At 39.5% G+C, this 27166-nt stretch overlaps 1 protein-coding gene across 1 annotated transcript in view; it reads left to right on the forward strand.

The window, feature by feature from the left end:
* Positions 1 to 27166, forward strand: part of Il1rapl1 (interleukin 1 receptor accessory protein like 1) — a 634565-nt gene that overhangs the window by 419589 nt on the left and 187810 nt on the right. The window lies entirely within an intron of this gene.

The following is a 27166-nucleotide window of genomic DNA, read 5'->3' on the forward strand; positions in this document are numbered from 1 at the left end:
GTGTGTGTGTGTGTGTGTGTGTGTGTGTGTGAGAGAGAGAGAGAGAGAGAGAGAGAGAGAGAGAGAGGTGTTTTCAGCATGAGAAACACTTTTAAGTCTATATTTAGAAAACAAAAGGACATTTAAATTTGAGCCCGTGACTACTGTAACTGTTACCAAGGCTAGATTAATAACTTACCAGAATTCCATGGATTAGTGTTAAGCTTTGAAGTTTTGACATTATATGTGTTATTCTTTTGTTTAAAAAGAAGAAAAGAGAAATGCTGAAACATGAGACATAAGACTATAAGTTTATTATAAGGCCCGGCAGAGTAGGGAGACAAAGAGAAAAGGAACAGGGTAATGGTTGACCGCCATGGCTGGTCGCCATAGACAGGCAGAGTGAGAGCATAGGTGGGAGACAGAGTAGAGAGAAAGCAGAGACAAAGCAGAGCGGGGAAACAGAGAGAGGAAACAGAGAGCGTAAAGGGGCAGGGATTTGTCTTTTAAAGGGGTCCTCTGCACCTACGTGCAGATTTAGTTCCCATGGAACCCTGGGCTGACCAGGGTACTACCTGTTCCACTAGGTAACAGGGGCAGGCCAGCATAATGCCTGAACCTTTCATTTCCACCTCTACTTATTATTTTTAAAAGGTGGGGTGTTAGACATGGCAGGTTAAGGAATAAGGGTGTCGAATTCTCAAGACTGCTTCCTGCTGACGTGGGGGCGTTGACCATCTTTGGGGGAACCGAGAAGGTTGGGGTGCTGCCACATCCTGGGGTAGATGGTTGTTTCATTGTAGTCCAGGCTGTACAGAACTCCCTGGCCCTTCTTAGACCTGGCAAGATGTTGACAGAGCAGAGGACAAGGTTGAGTTTAGAAAAAATTTTTTTCTTAGGTCCTGTCACTTGAGGGGAAGATTGTAAGATGAGGGAGGGATTCCCGAGGAGTCCTAACATGAGGGAAGGGAGTCCTGGGACCAGGGAAAGATTGAATAACTGGAGTGAATCTGACCTGTTTGGATCCAATTCAGCTCCCTGGAACTTACAAGAATCCTTAGAGTTTGTGGAAACATAAGTATTAGACACATTATCAGCTTGTTCATGTTAGAAGCAACATGGCTGAAAGCATTTTCATTTTAGAATAGACAGATTTTTTAGGACAATGAAAAGCATCTTAATCTTGACCTTGTAGTTATGATCCTATAGTGGTATTGTTGAACTTTACTATGAACAGTAGCATGAGAAATAGAAAAATCAGGAACATATTTCATTTTTTTACACTTTCCTATCTTCACACACATAAACCCTAAAATACCTGTTCCTGGAATCTGTTTTGCTTTAAGCTGGCAAGACTACCAGTCGTCAAAAGCATCAGAGTTCTTGAGAAGGATAAGATTTTACCTGCATCAATGATTAAAGAATAACAGAGACTTGCCAGCAGGCTGCATGGACAGTCATCCCCAAGGTCCTCCATCCATAGTAGCGGGCTGCAGGACATCTGCCTTCTTGCTGATAACTTGTGACCTATGGATTACAGACTTTGGGAAGACTCACCTACCATTGGCCCAAGCAACGCAGGGAAAGTCGATTCCATTGTCCTCTTGTCCAAGGTCTGGAATACTTTGTTAGCAGTTGAAGTGAAGGGCAGGGTTGCTCAGTGACTAGCGTTGTCACTGACTCGAGATGAAGCTTCTTCAGTGCCTGTCAGTCTTCTTGGAGGAAATGGGGTGGGGCCAGCAGCTGGCCTATCTCTCTGTTATAAAAAGCTTTTTAACAAAACATTTTAAATGCCATATTCTCTAGATCTCTGAGCATTTGAGGGCTGTCGTCTGTTTAGTATCTCAGCAGTTAAAAGTTTGCCTTTAGTTAGAGAAAAATCCCTTTTTGTAATAAAAGCTGTACCTTTGTAAACGGCTTATAGGATAGACTGAGTGGTATAAATATTTTGTTAATTTGAAATAGACCTTTATGATTTTAATTTGTTATCATCATTTAATGATACATGAGTTAAATTTAAGTTGTATAGACTTAGCTTATATTTTAAGTATAGTTAAATTAGACCTTTATGACTTTAAATGTTTACCATCATTTAAAGATACATAGCAATTTAGAAATATGAGATTTAGTATAGTTTAATTTAAATTGTATATAGAGCTAGGTAAGTATAAAGTTAAATTACAGGTACAGAGACAAGCAGCACTGGATAACAGTAAAGGGGAACTAGAATGCAGTCTCTGATCCATACATTGTAGCAAATGGACAGGAGATTTAAAGGGAGAGAGTAGATTCCAGAGGGCCCTGGAAAGGCATAGTATTTAGTAAACAAGACATGAACAACAAAGCCAGTGAAAGAAGAAATCACAGACAAAAAATAAAATAAAAAGCAAAAGGATCTGGCAGAAATCAAAAATCCGGTAGACAGGTTTGCTGGCACAGGCCACTGGAGCTGGGCGTGCCTACAGGTAGGTCACATGACCAAAATGACGGGGACCATAAGCCACTTTTGTCTGTTTACCTGTTTGTTGGATGAAACCAGAAAGGTTCCTCTATGCATTTCCCATGGGTGAGGCAAGTGGAAAACCGGCAAAAAGCTCCTCTCCGGATGCACGTCTGCCCGTGAGAGTTGCCAGGGGCCTGGCCCCGAGGGGGACACAGCTGTCCTGAAACTGAAAAAGGACCCAGCGGTCTGAACTGAAAAAGCAAAAAAGCACCGCTCCTGGAGTGGGATCCCATGCCTGACTTTCAGGAAATGCACCCAACAAGTGAAAGAAGAAATAAAAAGTAAGATGTCAGGTGGCAGTGCTTGCCGGTGCAAGTCACTGAACTGAGTGGCCAAGCCTAAGCTAGGTCACCTGGTTATGACCACGATGGCGGCCCCCAGGTTAGCCCACGTGGCCAATGGCAGCGACCATAATCACATTCTCAATTGCCAGAAAAGTTTCAAACCTCATTCATGTGGAAAAATGAAAACCAGCAAACAAACAAAAAACTCTCAGAGCGTCTCAAGCAGACATTGCCAACCAAGAAGAAACACAGTCAGAGATAGAGCAAACAGAACAATGAGGGACATTCCCAGGTGAAAGAAAGTTCCCACTGGGAGGCAGAACTCTGCTCATTCACCTACTCACTGTCAGTAACCGAAAGATCCCGTCAAAATGTATTTCCCGTGGGCAAGGCCAAAAAATGGCACAGATTGCCCTGTCTGAGAGCACCCAGCCCGAAACCGAAAAATGGACCCAGAGTGAACAGTGCTGGGTCTGCCCCATGGGAAAGGTTCTGGGTATCTTACCAGATTGCAGCGAATAGGCAAATCAGTGAGTTCAAGAGATCCTTAGTTGGAAAGTGGCGAGTTGAGTTCTGGCATCTCAGGCTGCTGCAGGCAGGAGGAAGTGCCAGGAAAAGCGGAGATGGAAGTGGGTTGTAAGGGTACCCTTGCCTTACCATGTGCCCATCAGCGGGCCACAGGAGAAGGTGCAAGGACAGAGCCTTTCCACGTCCAGGCGCCAAAATGTTATTCTTTTGTTTAAAAAGAAGAAAAGAGAAATGCTGAGACATGAGACATAAGACTATAAGTTCATTATAAGGCCCGGCAGAGTAGGGAGACTAAGAAGAGTAAAGGAACAGGGTAATGGCTGACTGCCATGGTTGTTCGCCATAGACAGGCAGAGTGAGAGCATAGGTGGGAGACAGAGTAGAGAGAAAGCAGAGACAAAGCAGAGCGGGGAAACAGAGGAAACAGAGAGCGTAAAGGGGCAGGGATTTGTCTTTTAAAGGGGTCCTCTGCACCTGTGTGCAGACTTAGTTCCCATGGAACCTTGGGCTGACCAGGGTATTGCCTGTTCCACCAGGTAACATGGGTAGGCCAGCATAATGCCTGAACCTTTTAATATGTATCATTTTTAAATCTCATTTATACATATTTTAAATCACTTCTTAACACCTTCACAACTTATATAAACTTTTAACTTATTCTTTTTATCTGGAAATACCCAAATATCCAATCATTTACTATTAAACATTTTTGTGTTTGGTAATAGATTTTCTGCCCTTCTCCATAATAAGTTTCTCTGCTGGTGCAGTAAGCCAGATCAAGTCGAACTGAAAAAGTATAACAACAGGTTTATTTGAGCAAAGCAACTCCTGGGCTAATTTTCCAGTCTCAGAGATTGAGGATAAAAAAGCCATGCTCCTGAACTAAGGCAGGAAGACTTTATATGTTGTAGGCAAGGAATGATATGTCTGCCACAAGCTGGGTTTGTGCCCATGAATCATCAAAACTGAACACTTTAGGTGGGGACTTCGGCAGCCAGCAAGAGAAAGCTGCAGTAACCACCAAGAATGCAGAACTAGGCATTCTGGTGCCTTTTCTTTGTTGGGAGATTCTCTGAGCAGGCTGGGTTTGGAGAGAGTGTCTCCAGCCCTTACCAGGTTTACCTGGGAGGAATGACAAACTCATCGAGTTGGTTTTGAGTATATAAGTTTTACTTCACACTTATGTCAAAGTAACACACAAGCATAAGCGAACAATCCTAAGAACCACAGACAATAGGCTCATAACAGGGGGTACCTCTCCTGCAGTGGCCTGCAGGTCTGGCTGGAGACTTCTGTTCCTCTGAATTCAGGCTGTGGAGTCTCCTGAGGGCCTGGTGTCCTGGAATCAGGGTCAGAACCGGCATCACTCAGCTTGATGGACTGGTTGTTTCAGGTTAGTGGAGGAGAGCTCCAGAACATAGAGTCTTGGAACACTCTAAGTTCCCAGTTCTGAGCTGGTCCCTTAAATAGTTTGCTATATCTTGCTAATCACACTTTGCCACATTCCACACATTCTCACTCTTTATCTACAATGGTTGGGTAGTGGGCCTAGACTCCCTTTCTTTTTAACCATTCTTCAGTCAGGCTTTTACCTGCCTAGTTGTAACCTTTTTCTTAATCTCCCTCCAGCCAGGCCTTTGCCTGCCTGGGTACAAGGCTCTTTACAGAGAGACAGAGACAGGAATAGGGCTTTCCAGATCAAGCAGGGGTTAACTAAGGTTTCAACCAAACATTTGGTTACTGAGAGTAGCTGCTGAAATGCAAAGATTTTGTTTTGTTTTTATAAAGGAATAATAAAAAGCAAATTTTCTGTTAGTACCAACAGTACAGTAATTTCCGGTGGGTTTTTTGTTTGTTTCTGTTTGTTTCTTTCATTGAAACCTGTTTTTTTTTCTTAGTTTACACTTTACAGCATAAAGCATGTCAGCAAGGTACACATATCGGTGAGTTCACCTATCTCAGCAGGAGACCTAGTAGCTCCCTGAAATACAAGGCCTGATTTGTGTCTATGAAACCAATTTAGGGTAGCAGGTAATTGAGCCTGAGTTTTAAAGTTGACGTTGGTGGTAGGGTGTGTGGGTGTCTGTTAAAGTGAAGGGACCAGCTCCCGGTTTTGGCAGCCATGACAGTCTAACATGTGCTTGCCTGACCTTGCCTTGGTCACTAGGAGGTCAGATGCCTGCCTCATGGCAAGGAACCAATCAGAGGTTAGCTGGTGGTGCTATGCTTTACGGCTCTGGGTGTGCTTTATGGACAAGTGCACAGCAATGACTCTTAGCAACCACCCTGGGAGGGCCTATGGGCCATAACAACCAGTTGACCAATCAACACAGGGCAAGTCCTCCAAGCCTGGTGGCACACCAATCATGAGCCTATGTGTACCCCCTAGACACTCCCCTTACACTGCCCTATAAGATCACTATCCTGTCGCTTCTCAGTGTCTTTTCCCCGCCATCTGCCTTGGTGGATGGATGAAAGCCCTAAGCTAATGGGGTTAGCTCGTAAAACACATGCAGTAAAAGACTCATTGCTCTTGCATTGAAAAAGGCCTCATGGTGATTTGGGGGTTCAGAATTTGGTCACAACAAAAGAGGCTGGGGTAATTTAAACTTTTGTTTTAAAGGTTTTAAATTTGTATCACCAGCAAATAACATGTCCATCTTTTGCACCAGAAGTTACTGTAAATCCTGAATAATTTAAAAACAAAATCAAACTTTCTAGCTATGAATGCGCTGAACTGGACGCCCCATCCTTAGGGGAGGAGCTGACTAAGGTCAGCATGCTGCTGGTGTTAAACTGTCTAACTGTCGAATAAAGCCAGCACCAGTCATCAGTGTTATCACAGAGATCTGAGAAGGATACATTTGAGCAGGAAGTACAAACTAAGTGGTGACTGTATTAATTCAAATGACAGAGACTTACCTGCTATCTTGCCAGCTAGCCTGGGATCCTCTATGGTGATCTTCATGACTTTATTAGGGGCAGAGGTTGTTACTTTGGGCACACAAGGCAGCCTTAAGTCTTCTGCATGGGGAAGCATCCATCTTTAGCTGCCAGACTCAGAAGATCTGAGAGATTTTCCTGTGGAGGAGGAATTTGGGGAAGTAGCCTACCTTGGCATGGCAGACTAGAGCAGTCCACCTAGCAGTGTCCACTGTTTGGGCAGAGCTCTGGCAGTGGGCAAGACTTGGGGCAGTTCTTTGCCCAGTGGTCAGCATTACCACACTCAAAGTAGGTACAGGTGGTTCTTCTTTGGAGGTAGCCGCAGGGCTGTCAGAAGCTGGTTCTATCAGGAAAAGCTTTATTCATTAAACACCTTAAATGACATTTCAGCTGAGGGCCATCATCTAATCTATTAAGTATGTTTGATTTTTAACAGACTTCACTCGGGTTTTAGTTATTTGCTTCAGGCTTAAACTAGATATATACAGAAAGCTAAAGCTTGTCCCTGTAAATCGGTGGTTCGCAACCTTCCTAATGCTTCAACCCTGTAATACAGTTCTGTATGTTGCAGTGAACGCCAAGCATAAAATTATGTTTTCTTGATGCTTCATACCTGTAATTTTGCTACTATTACAAATCATAATGTGAATATCTGTGTTTTCTGATGGTCTTAGGTGAGCCTGTGAAAGGGTCTTTCCACCCTCCATAGGTGGAGAACCACTGCTGTAAATGAATTACATTTATATGTAACATGACTACAAGAATAGTGGTATAGAATATTATTTTAAGGTATGCTTCTTTTGTTTATGTTCTGGAACATTTGTTTAATGATGCAAAGATGTGTTTGATTAAATAAAATTCACCTGTGGTCAGGAGGCTGGGTCAGCAACTAGCTGGCAGGAAGTTGTAGGAAGGAGCCATGTAGAGAAGGGTTTATTAAGGAGAGGCAAAAAGGAGCAGGACGACTTCTTGGCAGACTTGAGGATGTAAGCAGGATGAGCTGCTTGCTATTCAGCCTCTCTGGGAAGCAGGATTCTACCTCAACCTTTGAATCTTGAGTTATTTAGCAGGACAGAGATTTAAATAAGTTCCCTTAGTAGCTTTGAAAAAGTTGGTGCCTGAGGGAACAGAATTCCCTCAGGCTTCAGCTCTTGGGGCCTAGCCGCTGCTGGTAGCAGTGGAGTGGCAGCTGCAGAATAGGATAGTTATGGATTAAAAGGCAGAAACAATTGAGAAAGAAAAACAACAGCATAGTTCTGAGCACATTGAAGAATTTGATCATTTATAAATGACTGACCATTAACTTGTGTATCTTATTTATCCTCAACAGTTTATGACAAGTTGGTAGTTTTTTTTAAAATTAGGGTATTATAGCTTTATCCCTGTTAAATTTGAACCTTAAAATTTCCATTGAAGATCCTTTAGCATCAAAATAAAACTAAACCATGAAAACAGCCGCCAGAGACACTGGAAACTTAATTTCCTGATCCTTTCATAGTGTACCTGTACAGAATATTATACAACTAACTAAAACTTAACCAAGTTAGCAAGGTCAAAGTGGCTAGATATATATCTTCAATTCAGCTACTGTTAACCTGAGTGGACATTAGGAATTTATAAACCTTACTTATCAAACATACATTGTTCTATATCTAAAATTTTCTAGAAACCTGGTATTGAACATAGCAAAGACACAAGTGTTTAGACATATATCTCTAAGTCAGTTTAGCCTGGGTAGACCATTATAACTTTAGGAATTTATAAACTTCAGTCATTAAATAGATATCATTTTAAAGTCCTATTTTCCATAAACCTGTAAGACCCCCCAGAAGCTCAGGCCTCCAGGATCTTTTCCCAGGACCACGGCCACCCCAATCACCATGCGTAGGCGGAAACTTGATGCAAACAGCAAGAGGCTTTAATGAAAGGTAGACGTTTGTACAAACGGGCTCTCTCAGCATGCAGGCTAGAGAGCAGTTCCCGTCCCCCAGGCACAGGCGTTTTTAAAGGCAAAAACCATAAGCTTAGGGAGGGGCCTCGACTCTCTGTCCGTTGAGTACGTGACCAGAATCATGGGTTCCTAGGAGGCCGTTTGACTTCAGGGGAGGGCTGGGAATCAGATGGCCTCCTGACCCACCAGTTGTAAAAGCTGCAGACCTCAGGATGTGCTAACTAATCTTGCCTGAGCAAATGGTAGCTATCTCTTTGTTTCATAGGGACCCTTAACTGTTAATTATTGACACGTTGGCCTGTGGGGCAATCTGTTTCCTTCATGAGCCCCTCAGGGAGGGTGGCCATCTGGGAATTCTTGGTACCCAGTTATGTTATGGCCTTGTAAGGAAGTAATTGCTGGTGGCTGGTAAATTCCAGGCACTAAGTCATAGTAGTGGCCTTAGTCAGTTTCTGGGTTAGGCCGCCCTATATTCTGTTTGGAGAGTTTCCTTATCTGGGCTATATTTCTTTGCTAATTTTTAAGTCTTTCAAACCTTGTTCATGTTTTTGTCCTCATATGTTGTTTTCTATCCTCAGTACAAAAATTGCCATACAAAAATTATTCCTAGTCCAAAATAACTTGGAGGCCTAGTGTTGCCTCCTTTGTCTAAGAATAATAAAATATAAGAAACCATCTTGAAGTAAAACAAATCATCTTAAAATACCTCTTGATAAGAGTAAAATCACATTACATATATGGTATATTGTAGCAAATTAAGACAACCTATATAGAGAGTTTTAACTATTAACCCTTTTTAATTACAAGTTTAAGGCAACTTTTTTTCTGCTTGGGACTTGACTGATTTTTTTCTAATCTCACACTAATGGTCTTCCAAACCCTGAGATAAGACAAAGAGGCTTTAATGAAATCTCTGAGTCCAAGGAAAGAAGAAGCTATTAGAGAAGGCAGGTGCAGAGTCACAAGTTTAATTCTGAATGAGAAGAGCCCATGGTTAGAGACAGAACAAATTACAGTAGTGAGAGAGAGAGACAGAGACAGACAGAGAAGGTAGAAGGGAGATGTAAATAATTTCTAGGAGGGGAGCATGGAGGAGGAGGCAGAGACTTAGGAAAGGGCTCACAGGAGTCACACCAGAGGATTCCAACAGGGGAAGGTCTAAGTGCCTTGGTAACAGAGTCTCAATCTGAAGGTGTCCCCAAAGGGAAAGAGATTTGTCAGAGAGATCTCCAGGATCAGTGGAGGGGTGTCCCTCCTCTACTGTGATAGGTTGTATGAAACTGCCTGACTCACCAGTGTGACTTTTGTAGCAGTAATAGGCTCCAGAAGTAAAGAGAAAGAGTCTTCAATAAGCAAGAGAGAGGCAGGAGGGAGAGAGGTTAGAGAGAGTGTTATGCCCAAATTCTGAATCCCCAAATCACCACGAGGCCCATTTAGATGCAAAAGCAATGAGTGTTTTATTGCAGTTTTTTAATGAGCTAACCCCATGTTAGCTCAGGCCTTTCATCCATCCACCATGGCAGATGGCTGGGGGGGGAGACACTGAGAAGCCACAGGATAGAGATCTTATAGGGCAGCAGAAGGGGGAGGGGTGTCTAGTGGTACACATAGACTCAGGATTGGTGTGCCTCCAGGCTTGGAGGACTTGCCCTGAGTTGATTGGCCAACTGGTTGTTATGGCCCATAGGCCCTCCCAGGTGGTTGCTATGCTCTGCACGTCATTGCTGTGCCCTTGTCCATAGAGCACACACAGAGCCGTAAAGCATAGCACTACCAGATAACTTCTGATTGGTTCCTTGCCATGAGGCAGGCATCTGACCTCCTAGTGACCAAGGCAAGGTCAGGCAAGCACATGTTAGGCTGTTATGGCTGCCGAAATGGAGAGCTGGTCCCTTCATTCCCCCATTTTCTTTTTGGAGATTCCAATCATGGAATTGCTGTCTCTCCAACGTCCCCATCAGGGAATGAGCGATATTGGCATCTCCCATGTAAGGGAGTTTATTTTGACTTAGCATTTCAATCAGGGAAAATGGGCGACATATTCTTTCCCATGCTACTTCCTGCTGACTTTGGGACTAAGTTAGGGACCCAAGAAGGCTGAAATGCTAGTCAAAAGCAAAAAGGAAATGTAAGTAATGGGGAAGCAGCTGGTTGGCAGACTCTGTTGCAGAGATGAGGTGGTGTCCGCATCAGCTGGATTGGTTCACATCCATAGCAAATCCAGGACTCACACTCTACTTAGGAACAGCCTGTAGTCAGCAACTGATACTCAGATGTGTCTGCCAGAAGCAGAAACCTGTTTAAGACATGTTTAAAATGGGAACAGAAGTTAAAAATTTATTTATTGAAACCCACAGTGCAGAAAAAACAGATATCTGTTCAAACAGCAGGAACATATTTATAGCTTTGAGTCCTAGCAAAAAATGCAGATTTGGGCTAGAAGCATGTATATTTGTCTTCTGTCCAGAGAGCCAGGTATGGATTGGACAGAGGTGCCTTTGGCCTAATGAAAAGTCCTTTAAGTTTATACTTAGATGACAACCAAAATAAACCTAAAAACCTTGAGCTTGTGACTGAACACAGGTAGTCACTACTTCATCAGCTAACATGCTGACTGTAGTCTTGTAGATCTGACTGCCTGATGCTGCCAAGCTGACAGCCATTAATACTTTCAGAGAACTGAGAAGGGTATATTTTATTCATTTTCCGAATCTACTAAAAGGTGACAGAAGCCAGTTAGTAGCCAGTCCATATGCAGTTAGCCATACCGAAGTTTCTCCATGAGCGTTGGAGGCAGAAGTATCAAAGAACAGCAATCTTTGCCAGGCCTATAAGGTGAGAGGTTTTTTCTCTCTGTGGAAGAGGGACATGGAAAAGACTGACCTTGTTTTGTCTAGGCAAAGGGAATGCAATGAATTTTCCACTGTCCAGCAGCTTTGTCCACAGTCTTGGTCAGGTCCTGGCAGGCAGCAGGTGTCACATTTGAGCATCTTGCTCACTGGTCAGTGTTGTCATCATCCAGGTGGAGGAACTGGGGTGCCTTATAATCTTCTTTGGAGACTTTGGGTCACTGTCAGGATCTGGCAGTCTGTTTGATATTATAAACTTTAAAAATAACAATTTAAATTCCATATTCTGCAGGTCTCTGAAGCATTAGAGGTCTGACTGTCTGTTCTATTTACTTGTCTTAAGCACATAGGTGGCTAGGTAAATCCTTATTTCTGTAATTAATTTTTAGTTTGACTGTAACAGGTTAACTTAGTAAAATAGTTGAACTTAGCACAGTTGAAATTAAATTGTATAGAGTTACCTTATATTCTTTAAACAGTAACTACATGTACACATTTTATTTGTCTGAAAACATAAACTGTATTAATTTTTATTTTTAACATTTTAGATTAGCAGCTTTGATAAAACAAGAACTTTACATTGTCAGGCTTTGCTTAAAAATAATGATTTTAAATTTAAGCTCTTTAAGTAAACATTAATGAAAACATCTTAAAAACATAAACATTTAAAAAACTGTTTTTTAAAAAGAAATTTAAAATCCCTTAATGTAAGCATTAACATTTTAAAAGCACAAAATTAATGTCTTTCTGTAATATATAGAAGCATTAACAATTTAAATATTAATTTAAAAAAATTTGTTTATAAGATGGTACCTCCTAATTTCCATGTGGTCACCTTTAGTCAAGATAGCGGTTCAAGTATCTTTATCTTCAGCAAAATGGCTACCAGCCAGCCATATGACCATCTTGCCATGTGGCTGACTGTCAAATGGTGGTAACCTGCACCATTTTTTTTTTAGCTGTATGCTTTTAACAGAACTTAGGTTATGCCAGGGAACAGATAGAATATTTTAGCATACATAAATTACTTGAGAAATAAACAGAACCTTTTAAACAGAATGAACTTAATATGGTTACAATTTTAACTTATATTACCAATTTTTACTATTTGTAAGTATGAGAAACCATAACAGTTTACATTTTTTCTCTGACTTTTAACAACCTTTCCTCTGACCTTTGACAACTTTCCTCTGACCTTCTATGACTTTCTTTGACCCGCTATAACTTTCTATATACCTTCAGTTCATTCCTGATTTCCTTAGACATTCTTAGACAAAGTTCTCTTTCTCTTTTTCTCTTTATTAATTTAGTCTCCTACATTTTCTCTCATTTCTCAGTCAACATAAAAACTCTTACCAAAGTCCTTCTTGTAGTTTTTAATAATCTTAAGGCCATTTCTTTAGAACATCCGGATCAGGCCAAATAGTTCACCTGCCCCAGCTCTGCGAGCTCAGAGAAGAGACCTGGGGGTTGGGGGTGCTGCTGGTTATCCCAGACCCTTTGCGAATGCAGGGGTGGGAAAGAGACCCCCGTGGTTTCCCTGCTCCAACATTCTGCACACCATGTGTGTGGAGCACAGAAAAGGCCAGGCAAATGGTGGCTTTGCAAGCCACGTGCTCAGGGCAGGGAAACTCCTGCCTCGTGCTAGGACCTGCTGTAGGATGGTAGCTGGGGCAGAGAGAGCCCCATTTTGCATGCCTCACAGACAGGCAGGTGAGGATGGAGAGATAGACTCACCTGCACCAGCCAGGCTCAGCGGTGAGGGCCGCAGCAGTGGCTGGAGTTCAGAACAGTAGCCTCAGCATGTCACCATGTGCTCAGAGACAGGGGACTCTTCTGCAGCACACTCTAACCCATGGCACATGGCAGAGAAACTCCTGTCCTGCATGCCATGTGCTCAGGACAACAAGAAAAGACTCCTGACCCACGAATGCCATGTGCATGGGCGGTAAGGACAGAGAGGGATGCCGCTGGAGTCCAGAGCAGCACAGGCTTAACAAACACACAGCACAGACTAGACTAGGGTCCTATTCAGAATTTCAGATGGCTAGCCACATGGGGAACAACTTGGTCCACAACCATGTCCCCCTCCTACAGATTGGGCGGCCTTGGGCCTCTGTTTTTACAGAATGTGGAAGCTGCCACCCAAGCCTCTGCCCAAGGCTTACTTACAGATTTCACTAGCAAACCCAACATAGGACCTTTACATCTACAAAATTAACAAAAATAGCAGGCATGAAAACACAAAACTGACACAGAATGATACAGCTCAGGACCTGCCAAGCCAGCACCAAAAAGCAGGTAGGCAGACTGTGGATTACAACAGATCAGATAACAAACACCCTTAATTGGCCAGTCACACAGCCTGTTCCGATCCTCCAGATTTCACAGAAACTGTACAGAAATGACAGAAAAAAGAAATTTACCTAGTGTGGTGCCACGTGACTCAACGAAAGGGGGTGTCATGGTGGATCCTGAATTGAAAACCAACAATAAAAACACACAGAGACAGAATAGACAGAAAAGAACAGATGCAAACCCAATCTGTCGGCACCGCTTATAAGTCAATGGTGCTGGGGGGGGGGGGAGACAGGCGGCAGAACCAGGCAGCTGCAATCGCCGCTGTGGAGGGTCCAAGCGTCCTTGGACCTCCGTACCTCCTCTTGGGGCATCCCACAAGGCAGCAGTGTGTGATCCTCCGGGCACGTCTGCCGATTGCAGTACAGAGCAGTCTCATGACCACCAGGACAACTCCAAACAAAACCGAAAGCGTTTTTATAGAATAGACAGAATAGACAGAGCCGGTGGACAGTAGATGAGACAGAACAGGATACCCGCTTACCTCCAAGATCGACTCCACTCAGTTGAGGGGTGGTCACAAATCCAGGACAAGCCCCCAAATGAAAGACAAAGAGAATTCTTTGGACAAAGTCACCAGCATTGCCACTGGTGGGGGTGGGGATGGGGGTGGGGTGGGGATGGGGGTGGGGAGTGTCAGTTGATCCTAACAGTTGTCAGCTTATACAATTACCTCTTGGTAAAGTTTTACCTTCAGTTTCATCTTAGCTGTTACTTCTCTGGCCATGGCTTTTCCCCAGTAACGGAGAGAAAAGAAGGAGAAGGAAAGAAAACTTATACTGACTCCCAGTGCTACTTAGGAAATTCCATAAGCCTGTAAGTAAGCAACTACACCGAAGCAGGGGCAACAGGTTAGAAAAAGTACATTATATCATTAGAGTGAAAATTAATCTTCCCCTTTCTTAGTATGCTTCAGTTGATTCAGATTTTCTGGGTTGGGGTAAGGCATGGACTAATCCAAGTAATTAACAGACCTATTTATATTAACTCTTTAGGGAAGAAACAGTAATGTGTAATGTTTTGGATAGTTTAGAATGTCAGGTCTCCACCCAGGTCCAGAAGTAGAAGTCAGATTCTAGTTTTGTTTTTGCCTTGTTAGTTGTTTTGGGCACTTGTTTTTTGTTTTATTGTTTGTTGGACCAGGAGGAAGCAGCTATGCTTTAATGGGTGTCAACAGACCTGGACACATCCACCTCCATGAGGTAATTTAAAACCTACAGAGATACAGAGCTTACCTTTCTAGTATTGCCAGGGAAAGAGAAGGTGGAGCCACAGCACAGCAAGTGGATCAAGAAGAGGGGATTCCTCCTCAATGGCCTCCAAAGCTGTTAATCCCTGTCACATTAGGAACATGTGTGTATTGTTTTGTAAACTGTAAAAAGAAAAGAAAAATACAAGAATGGAAGGAAAGGGGTGGTAAGAGCAGGGAAAGGATTGTTGGGAGGAATAAAGGAAGGGAAACGAAAAGGGAAGCATATTTTTCTCTAAATCTTTCATTCACACAAGTGTGAAGCATTTGCCATTGTAAAGAAGTGTGTGTGAGTGTGTGTGTGTGTGTGTGTGTGTGTGTGTGTGTGTGTGTGTGTGTAATAGAGAGAGAGAGAGAGAGAGAGAGAGAGAGAGAGAGAGAGAGAGAGAGAGAGAGAGAGGGAGGCTATTCAGAGTTACTGTTTGTTCTTTAAAAGAGCAAACCACTGATGTTTTCCTCCTGAGCTAATGCAAAGGTCAAACAACCTGAGAATTACCTGCATGTGGAAATGTATCCTGGGGTTAATAGGAACAAAGTGCCCATCTTTGAGTTATTTTGACAACTAAGCCCTAGAGACCAGAGAAAACTAAAAGACAGTAAAGAAATATAATTACATTGGACACTAATGTCAGGAAGAGTTAATTAGGCATCAGTGGGTCATAACTTATTTTGAGGATGTGGCATTTTAGAAAAACCACCTAGACTGATTCATATTACCCTCAGACACTCAAGGTATAATTGTTGTCATTATCATTTTAATCAGTGCTATAATTTAATGGTTATCCCTGTGTTGTTGTAAGGTCTTTTCTGTTGAGGATTTCGACATTTGAAATATAGCTTGAGAAAATAGAGAAAATAATTATGACATTTCATAGATTTGATATTGCCCTTTGTGGTTAATGACGATGCTGCTTTAAAAAAATGCTTATTTTTGATAGCACGGAGTGGCACAATGGCTTATCGAGCTGCCTTGCATAGCATTGTAGCAGTTAGTTTCAATTGCCAACTTGGCAACATCTGTAATTACCTGGGAAGGGACTTCCAATAAGCAGTTGTCTAGATTGGGTTGGTCTGGGGGCATACATGAGGGAGATTTTCTTAATGGGATTAATTGAGATTGGAAGACCTATCCTAAATGTGGGTACTCCAGTTGCATGAACTGAGCCCTGGGCTGAATGCAAAGGAGCAAGGGAGCTGAGCACACACATTCCTTGCTCATCCTTCTTGACCCTGAAGCAATTTTACCAGCTGTCTGCAGCTGCTGCAGTTAGGACTTTCAGGCAATGGTGAGCTCTAACCTAGAATCCTTTCTCCCCTAAACTGAGCTTGTCAGAGTATTTTATCACAGTAACCAGAAAAGAAACAAAGACAGGCACCTTATTCTGTTTTCTTGGAGATCATAGAGATTACTGAATGACACCAACAGGTATGTGACTAGGTTCTGAAGGGGGGAAAACTAAAAGCACTTGTAGTCACTTCTAGTTGGAAAGCAATATAGTTACTATAAGCTATGGCCAAAATAATTTCTTGACAGTGGTAGGCCTTGATTTTCTTGGTTGGAAATGCTAGGTATAGTCCAGAAATAAGAAATGCTTACTTCCCTAAAATTTAAGAGGAATGAGGAAACAGTTTTGGATAAACACATTTAAGTATGTTCTAAAGGGGTTATTTTTTCCAGCCAGCAGTAGAATAATTTTAGATAATTTCAAAAGACTCTATGCCAAAATTATTGGTAGGTCCTTACAGTGAGCACAATGGTCTTCATAGAGTGTTTGGTAGTAAATCTATCATTCCCCTTGGAGTAATGGCCAGTTCTTTCACACTGTAATAGCTTTAATGTCTAGACTTTCAGTTAACTGCACTTCCTCAATCTTGAAAATGGGGCAAAGCATAAATATCTGAGAGGAAGATTTACTTGGTCATCTTCAGTTTTCATAACAGAGTTTCAGTTTTTGAGTTTGGTCTCTCCTCTGAACTTCAGTAAGAAGATTTCAATATAACAACAGCCCTTAAAAAGACTTAATAGCAACCATAAAGTGGCAAGGGTCCAGGTCTGCCCTCAGTGCTTTTGATTTAATTTAATTATATATGAATCTTAGACATTTTTGATAAGGCTCCCAGGTGATACTAAGAGGTGTCCAGGACTGAGAACCACTACATTTGTAATTATTAGATGACTTGTCAAGACTGCCCACCTAACAGTGCAGGTTCTATTGGTGTCAGTGTGATGGTTTTTGCAAGAGGTTACCACTAGGAAAAATTGGATAAATGGGACATGAAATAGAATTTTAGGCTTCCTGCCTTACTGCTTGTGAATATGCAATCATTTAAAAATAAAACAAGATCCACCCAATGTTTCAAGTGGTCTGCTAGTGAATTCCATCCAACTCACCTATGACTCTTTAAAATCAAATTTCTTGATCTCATCTCAGATCTAACCGATCAGAAAGTCTGTGAAAGGCCTCCTGCAGTCCAAGCTTTGACAAGCCTTCTGGGTGATTTTGCTACAAATGAAGAAATATATTTAGGTGCTTATATGGTTATGTCTTTGACTAAAACTTCACATCTTTAAAATGGGATTTAGGTTGACTTGCCAAGGTTCTCTTTCCATTCACTGTTCTCCTGCTATTCCATTTCACTTGTGTTAGGAAAGGTAGTTTTTCATGCCAAGATGCTGTGATCATTGTAAAGTAAATATATAACAGTAATACATTGTGAGTGTTCAGTAATTCATTCAAAAGATTGTTAATGAGCATTTGCTGTTTACCAGATACAATGTAATGCTACATTTAAGATTCAGGATAAGAAGTCTGTAAGATAATCATCTTAGGAATTTTTATGCATTTCTTATTAAGTCTCATGACTAACTTCATGTAGATTCCTTCATTCTTTACACATTGGAGAAGAGGATACCAAAGCCCCGAGAGACATAATTCCTGATATATATGTATAAATAACTCATACACATCATGGATCTTAATAATGTGAGTTATGCATCTACATATGGAATTTGTAATTTGAAATGAGGTTGGAACACTGTGATAAAATATACCCAACATAAGATGTATCATTTAAAATACAGTTCACAACACTGAGAAAACGTCCCAGTCAATTTCCAGGAAGTGTTCTTCTCAAACTAAAGTCAAGTAGTCACTAAACAACATTCGAGGGTGTTTTTATTACACACTATGTGACATTTTACTCCTAGAAATTCTCTAGCTATGGGGTTTCTGGCAAAAGATAAACAATTTAGGAGAAAAAAAACATTTGCCAGAATTTCCCAAATCACAGTATGTAGACAAGTCTTGTGTTGTAATCCAACTTTCGTAAGGCTGAATTTTAACTGAATCTGAAAGAAGTCATTATTAACAACATTGTGTTGTAATTAAAAAACAAAAATCCAGCTGTGTTTGAAAGCCAGGGTTGCCATTTACTAGCTGAATGACTTAGCATCAAGAATTTTGCCTCTTTGTGCCCCAATCACTTCTCCTTTGTGTTATAAATAAGTATATTGATGGTACCAAATGATAGATTCATTGTGGGTATTAAGGGATTAATGTATGAGAAATACTTAGGATATCCTCTGCCACCAAGCTCACCCAGCCACTCCCAGTCAGAAGTTTATTATTTTCTTCAATTGTCAATTTTATGGGTTTTATGTACATCATTTCACTACGGTTTCACTGATTGTTTATTTTACAGTTCTGTAGTAAACCCAGTATCTAACAACCTAAACTTATTTTTATTATAATTATTTTTGAAGTGAAAGAATCACATCCTTACCTGTCGATCTCCTACAGTTTCACTTGGGGAGCTTTCTCAAGCATTAGAGAAGATAGGAGCATCCCCGTCAATAGTATTTGAGCAGTAAAGGCATTGCTTTCAGGAAGACATATTTCTGTTTTTCTTGTACTTGAATGGACAATAGTGTGTTGATGGCAAATCCATGGGCAATCTAAATATATAACTAATTAGGAGAGCAAATTGAAATTGACTAAATCTCTCCAAACTTTTGAAAAATGACATTTCACATGGCCAAAACAATTACTTCGGATATAAGCAAGCTTTTAAATGCAAGACAGTGTGCAGTGGCAGTACAAAAGAGAAACTGGGTTCCCCTGAAATTATAAATGCTAACCCTGCTCCTTAAAACAAGCAAAAGTCTCTTCCTATTGTCACTGTCTGTCTTCTAGGACAAATAGTTTTGTATTTTATGAAAGGAAAAAATTATCAAAAACATTTCCATGAAATGCACCTCTTTTGAAAAATTACTTCTTGAATCTGACTAAAAGAATTCTTTAGAAGCCACTGCTGAGATGATTCATCTACACAAAGGAAAAGTACTATTCAAGATGCAAACGTGGAGATATGAAATTGAAAATCAAAGATGATTTTTAAAATAAGCTTCAAAAAGCCAAAGGAAGGGGAGGGGAGAACATTTGATAATTAAAGTCACAGGTGATTCAAGTTTGTAAATTACTTTCATTCACTCTATGACTATGTGGTGGCAAACAAAAGATAGGAAAGAGTTTTTTCACCTCATTTTCCACTGCTAGGACACTGAAGCATGTAGGAAGCCTTGACACATAGGAATTTTTCTTTGAGGGTAATTATACAACAGAGTAGCAGGGGCTTCACTTCCAGATAAAGATGGAAAATGAAGGTCAATTTCTGACCTGCCTCTTTGGATATTCAGTGCCAGCACAATTTAATTGGGATCAGGTAATTGCTCATAAGGCTACACTGAGCACATTATCATCCCTCAGTGTCAATCCTGCACACCTAGTTATCCTGATGTTGTTTGTCAAAAGCTGTCACAGGGGAGTGCATTTCACTAAGAAAAATAACCTATGTGTCATTACTCACAGCTTTAAGACCAAACTCTAATGTAATGAGAAAAAGAACTTTTGAGCAAAATCTTTTTCGCTTTCAGCTGATTAAACTTGCATATCATGGTAATATCAATGTTGTTATAAAATCAATTATTTAGGGCAGATCAGTGGTCTCTGTTCCTCTAGCTCATGGATAACTGTGTCTAATGTATATCTCACTGTTATGGCATTGAAGGATCAGATGTTTGTCTTGAATAACTTCTTACACTATTGATGAATTTTGCAAATTAAAGATGTATATACTGTTTTAGGGATCATAGTACTTTCAATTTGGTTTTCATTGCAAAAAAAACATGTTTTGTGATTTTTCCCATTATTAAATTAGAAACAAAATTATAAAGTAGGGTGGAAATTTTTTGTACTAAAAATTGACTGTAAGATAATAAATGAAAGCTCACAATAACAGTACTGTTATATGTAACAATTCCTATAACGTATATTAGCTATGAATAGTGCTTGATTTTATTCTATTACATTTTAATTGTCACCTATGACTTTTGAGTATGATCTATTGTAAAAAGTCCCAAAGGTTAATTGATGATAATATTCCCAACGTATTGCTTGTAGATAATGAACTGAAGCAAATATTTACTCTGTGCTACATTTCTGTGTCCCAGGTGATGGTGACAGGATCATTTCTGATTTTGTAAAGAAAAGCAGTGCTGTAGAAGCCACCTATGTCCTTTCTGCAGAATAACTCTGCACAGTGTTGTGCTGTATACTTTACACAAATGTGGAGATGAAAATGAGGAAAGTGTTTTAGATGACAGGCTCACTACTTTATTTAACATCAGTACATGCAAAGGAACTACATTATTTTTTAACAAGTGCTCATTGTTACTCATGCGGAAAGGGATTGAAAATCTTTGAATGAGTCCCTGTAATAAGCATGATTCAAATTATGGAAATTCTAGTTTATAGAACAAAGATCCTAAAAGTGTTCTATGAGCAAAGTAGAAACCAAATGATAAATTAAACTTAACCATCAGTAAAATGTATTTGTATGATCCTCTTCTTAATTGAGCTTTCAAGAATTTTCACTGAAATTCATACATTTAGGAGAAGCTTGTGCCTGTTCACGGCATCCCAAAGGCACACAGCACCAAGATTTGTTCTCTTTTCCTCAAGTACTGCTGCCGTCCTCACATATGCAGATGTGAAAATGATGTCATCTGTGAGAAAGAACTTGATCATACAGAAGACTGCTTTATCTTTCCTTCTGAATAATGGGTACCCATGTGACTTTAACAAAGTCATCCATCTTGCTTTTACTAGGAAGCAGATTTTATAGGCTTGCAACGAGGTTTAAATTGTAAACTTTAAATGACTGAGTGGAATGCCATCCTTAACTTAATTCATGTTATTAATATCAATAATTCTTTCTAATTATCAGACCATAGGGAGAGTAGTAAGACAGTGTGTTTATTAATCTTCAATATGGGTTCAAAATGGAATAGATCTTAAAATACATTAACCTCATCATCCACAACACATTTATAAAAATTTTAATTGATACTTTTGCCTGGCTTTAAAAAAGCAGTTTTTTTTTTTTCAAACCACATTTTGTATTGCACATTGAGCTTCGGTGCTGACATAGAAAAAAAGTGAAAACTGTCTGCTGGCAATAAGCCATACTCGATGCAGGACCCAAAAGTCAGAACATGGGTTTATTTGGTGCTGAGATGCCTGTCAAGATGAGGGAGTCTGTTTGATGTTCTTTCTTCCATGGATTTGCTCTCCCTGGCCTAGTCAGTTCTTGCCTATAAACAGAACTCACCCATGTGCCGGGGAATGAGATACTAAACTAGGACAAGAGCTGCTGCTGAAAAGCTCATGCCACTATCTGCTGGAAACTAATTAAAATTACTGTTTCAATAAACTAGTCCTCCACTCATTCCAATGACAGTACAATGGAAAGAAATCGTTCTTTCTGTTTCCTTTGTTTCATGCAGTGATTTGTGTGGTTAATTCATTACAGTCTTTGTTCTAAAGTGGAATAAAACAGGCCAGTGAAAGAAGCATTTTTCTTCTTGGCTTTAAAGTGCCAGTCCTTTTTAACAGGTACAACTCAGCTCCAATTGTCTTTAGGTGTGAAGTTAATAGCAGGGGTTGGAAGGTTTTTTTTTAATCAGTGCTTTTTAAAATGTCATTTTGGTTATTCACCTGTGAATATAGAGGCTACCTTCTCCCTATGTCAGGCAGCCAGGGCATTGGCTCTAGCATAATTTATAACATGACTAATTATAATGAATTTGGTTACAGTAATGTCCTGTGTGCTATTTGTGAGAGAGAAGTTATTAAAATATTCAGTACAGCTACTGTAAACTTGAATGCAAAGTAATAATAGTCATGCATTTTTAATTACATGTTTAATACCCTTTTGGCTAAGTGGAAGTATTCTGAAAACTGCTTAAGCACAGCACAATGTTCTTTGTACTTAGTAGTGTCCAAAGACATCCTTCAAATTGGCTTGGCATGTATGTTGTCATTGAGATAGGACTGTTTGGTAGAGGACACACAGTGTGCTCCTGTAATTTGCATAGGGGCAGTTATGGTGAATGGGAATCTGGTTTTCTTGTTGCAGGTATATTCTTTATCACATGTGAAATTTCAAAAACCACATTTGGAAACAACTGAATTTCTTTTGTTTTGCTTTGTTTTGTTTAACATCAGACATATAGCTTGCCATTTCCACTGCTTAATGCCATTTATTTTTCCTCTAACAAGGCTGTAGCTCATTAAAAAATAACACGAGGTTTCAAAGACTGCCATATTTGCACCAACATTCATTACAAGTATTTCAAGCACAAGAGTATAGTGAATATGCATCTGCACTTCATTTAGAACTCGCCACATATATGAGCTTTCTCACTCTTTCAGCTGTCCACACACACACACACACACACACACACACACACACACATATATATATATATATATATATATATATATATATATATATATATTTTTTGTATATATATACATATCTTGTGTGATTATATAATGTTTCTGAACGATTTTTTATAGTTAATTGAAGATGACATCTTCACAGCCACAACAAGCATATCCCATTCAGGAAATTTATGGTGTAAGTAACACACAATCAACATTTCTATTTTCCCAGCTGTCTCACTAATTAATGTCCATTACAGTTCTCCCTCAGTCACCACCTAGCTTCTAATCCAGAAGCATATTGTACATTCAGTTGTCAGGTGCACTGGTTCATTTGTAATTTTACAAGACTTTTCAGCCTTTTCTATACTCCTGAAACACTGGTTTCAATGTTAAATAGTTTCTCAGGGTTTGTAAAGTCAGTTGCTGAGATGATATAAATAACCATATGGCATAAGAACCATAAATAAACAACAGTCATTTATAAGGATTTGAGCTTTATAAAATCCATTCTCAACTCTTTGTCATTTTACCCATAAAATTGCATAAACTTCTTGTTTATTGGGAAAGTATTTGAACTGATATGCAGCAAGATACTTTCTTAGCTTTAAAAACATTTGTGTAGACTAAAGTTACCTGTCAAGGCGTCAACCATACACAAAGAACTATGTGAAACTGAGCAAATCTAAGAACTAAGAGCTGGATAGGTGGATTGGTTGTTTCGTGCCAAATGGTCAGTCCCGAAAACACACATACATATAAAATTACATGGACTGAGAAGGTTGTATTTAGAAATATATGTATGCATGTAAATATATATGCGTGTATACATATATAGTGAGTGAAAAAAGAGTGCATGCACTTGTAATTGAAAATTCATACAGTATGTTTCAGTTACTGTTTTGTCTTGTCTCATGTCCTGCCTGATTCTCCCTATATCCCCGTCCATCCACTTTCCTCTTACCTCTTTTGAAAACAAATGGGGTAGGGTAGAAACAACAGAATTAAAAAAAAACACACACACACAAGAAACACACATACAGAGAAAGAGAGAGAGAGAGAGAGAGAGAGAGAGAGAGAGAGAGAGAGAGAGAGAGAGATCACAAAACAAAACCCATAAAACAAAAAATCAGCAGTCATATATATGCAAAACACAAATAAGATGAAAAATGTCCAAACAAAGCTATAGGAGACCAAAAAAAAAAAAAAACCCTCCTTAAGTGTGTTTTATGTTTGCCATGTATTGCTGGGCATGGATTCTACTCTTAAGTGCGGTTTATATGCCCAGTGAGACTCCATTAGAGAAAACAATTTTTCCTTTGCCAGAAGGTATCAATTGCAGATAGCTTTTTTCTTAGCGATGGGAGCATGTGTGTGTGTAATTCCCCGTCAGTACTAGGACCCCATCTGGCTTGAATTTGTGCGATTCCTATATATGCTGGTACAGTTTCTGTGAGTTCACATGTCAATCAGTCCTGTTGTGTCTGGAAGATGTGGTTTCCTTGGTGCCATCCATCCCCACCAGCTCTTACAATCTTTCTGTCTCCTGTTTGTCCCAATCCCTGAGCTCTAAGGGGAAGGATTTGATGAATACATTCCATTTAGGGCTGAGCATTCCAAAGTCCCTTACTCTTTGCACATTGAGGGATTCTGTACTAGTTAACATTTATTTCAGCAGGACACTTCTCTGATGATGGCTGTAGTAGAATGCCATCAGGAGTCATTTTGTTGCTGTGTTCTTTGATTTAACAATAGAATTTGCTTTCCCCTAGGCTCATGGCCTACCTATTCTCAAATTCTTGGCCATCTGAGCAGCATTAGGCATGCGCTTTTTCTCATCAAATAGGAGCCTATGAATTTGAAGGAGAATGAGAAGGGGTATATAGAAGTATTTGGAGGAAGAAGAGGGAAAGGAGAAATGTTGTGATTATATTATAACCTCAAAAAATAAAAAAACAACAAAAAATCCTTGTGTGCATGTATAGATGTGTTCAGAAAGGCATGTATGGGATTTTGCATGTTCATACCTGTGTATGAGTGCAGACTCATATGTGGATGTGGGTGCATATGGATACCAGTGGACAATTTGGGGTGCTGGTTCTAGTTTGAGGTTTGTTTGTGACTTTTGTTGCTATGTACACTACACAGACTTACTTGAAAGCTTGTGAGGATTCTCATATCTCCACATCCCATCTCTTGGTGGGGACACTAGGATTATTGATGTCATAGTCATCAGGCTTTTATGTATGTAAGGTCTGGGCATTCAAACTGAGCCTCTTGCTTGCATAGTGAGTTCTTTACCCACTAAGCCATTCCCTTGTCCCCTATATTAACTTTATTAATGTCATCAATGAAGTTTTTGTGTATGTAGAAATGGATGAAGGTTTATTAGGATTCTGGGGATAGTTACAATTTAACAGTAAAAGGAAGTAAGAACATGAAAATAATACAATTGAATACAATTTAAAGATTCATACTATGTTGCTAGACAGGTTAGCATTGTCAGTAAGTGCTATAAGAAATAACTCTGTATCCGTTGTTATTTATATATTAATTGATTTTTATAAGGATAGTACAATAGCACATCTACATAAGAATCGATAAGGCTTCAAGGAAAATGAGCTAATTATGGCTCATATATATGCATTTTTAATTTATTAATGCTATGCTATGGACTTTTGGTGTCTGACATTGAAAAATTCCTAAGAGAGCCTTAAGTAAATGATGTTTTCAAAACTATAGCTGTTTGTTGTGCTATATTGTGAATTAGATCACTATGTATGTGACAGATCTGTATGCAAAGTTTATTCTGATTAAGTATGCTGAATTTTATATGTCCTTTATATTTATCAAGCCTGCCTAGCTTATAGTCACCATTTTTAAAAGTTCTATTTTTCTACTTAATGATCCAGACAAAGAGTACACGATGTTTAACAATAATTCTTTACAAATTATATTTGTTTCTTCAAACTCTAAAGTTTAGAGTATTATGACAAGTTTTGTGATAGATCTTCTTTCAGAATTCAATAACCTAAGAATGAAAAGCCACTTTAAATGCGATGATTCAACTTCATGAATCTTCTCATTAATGAGCTTTCTCAAATGTGTTTTAGGCAGAATGAAAATTGCTGAATATAAACTAAAACTGCTCAGAGAAATGCTTTTGATTATGCACTTTTAAAATGAAAGTGAATGTACAATGAGCCCAGTTCCCTCTTCAGTGCCCAATGTGCAGCTCAGGGGCTGCATATTCGCCCAAATCCCTCTCCTCTCTAGTTATGCAATTAGTGTTGATTGACTGATAGATCACACACTTGATGTCAATGGTCACTGAGCTAAGTACACCTCTAGACAAGGCATACCAAGCCATTAAGGTGCCTGGCTCCTTACTGGGGACTGAAATCAGGCATGATTTTTCAATCAAGCATACTTACTTACATTGAGTTTGTAATACAAAATGTGATCTCTGTCTGCTTGTATCTATCTACATTTGCTTAGTCATTTTCTTTCTCTGGGTATGGTTATAAAATTTATAGTTTTCCTTAAGACACACAAAAAGTTGTATTTCACTATCTCTATTTTAAGCATTCTTTAAAAATAATAATAAATAAGTTCATAAATTTTGTTTGTGTTATTCAGCAGTGCTTAAATATGTAGCATTTAATATGTGATTTGGCACTTACGGGATGGCTTTTTATGTTACAGTTCATCAAAAGTATATTATCATCAAGATATCATACATATTTCTCTTATAAATGAAATGTATTTTGTTGATTAGCTCATCAGGCCCACTGTTATCCAAACATCATCATCTTATATAGTATAGATGAGGCTCCATATGGCCTTTCAATCTTTCTGCTAACAGTGAAATAAATCCTATCTATCTGAGCAGTCACTGGCCCTATTTCATCCCCCTAGTCCCTAGTAACCACTAATCTGCTTTATGTCTCGGGAACTTTGCCTATTCTGTACATTTTGTATAAATATCATCACACAATATACAGCCTTTTGTATCTGGCATCTTTCAGACAGCATAACATTTTCAAGATTCATCTGTTTTGGGGGGGTTGTTTGTTTTTTTATTTGATTTGCTAAATTGACTCTGTTCCCACGTTTTACATATCCATGCACCAGTTGATATAAATTTACATTGTATTTCTGAATTTGTTTTTTTTATTGTTGTAAATAATGCTGCTATGAATATCTATGTACATATTTTCTATGGGCATATCCTTCCAATTTTCTTGATTATATACCTATAAGTGGAAGTACTAGGTAATATTTTTGAGGGAGTGCCAAACAAAGTCTTTTTTTACACCAAATCATTATTTTACTTTCTCACTAAATATACTATAGTGTCAACTGACTGATGGCATTCAAAGTGCAATGTATATGAAGAGATATTTCACTTCAAGTTCCATTGGAAAATTTGGGCTATATTTGAAGTTAAATATTATAAATTTAACAATAAAATGACACTTTACATATGCTATGGTAAGTGTTAATTGTCAATTTGATAGAATCAAGGATCCCCTGGGAGATGAATCTTTGGGCATGCCTATAGGGGACTGTCTCAAATACATTAATTGATATGAAAAGACCTATTTTAATTGTGGGTGAGGCCTGAGTTGTAAAAGTGTAGAAAGTGATTTAAGTCTTAACTGGCATTCACCATTGTTCTCTGGTGTTGTTGCTGTACTGTGGTGGTTATCACATTCTCCTCACCATTGGTCTCTGT

This window comes from Cricetulus griseus, chromosome X, assembly GCF_003668045.3.
Source record: "Cricetulus griseus strain 17A/GY chromosome X, alternate assembly CriGri-PICRH-1.0, whole genome shotgun sequence".
Lineage (NCBI taxonomy): Eukaryota > Metazoa > Chordata > Mammalia > Rodentia > Cricetidae > Cricetulus > Cricetulus griseus.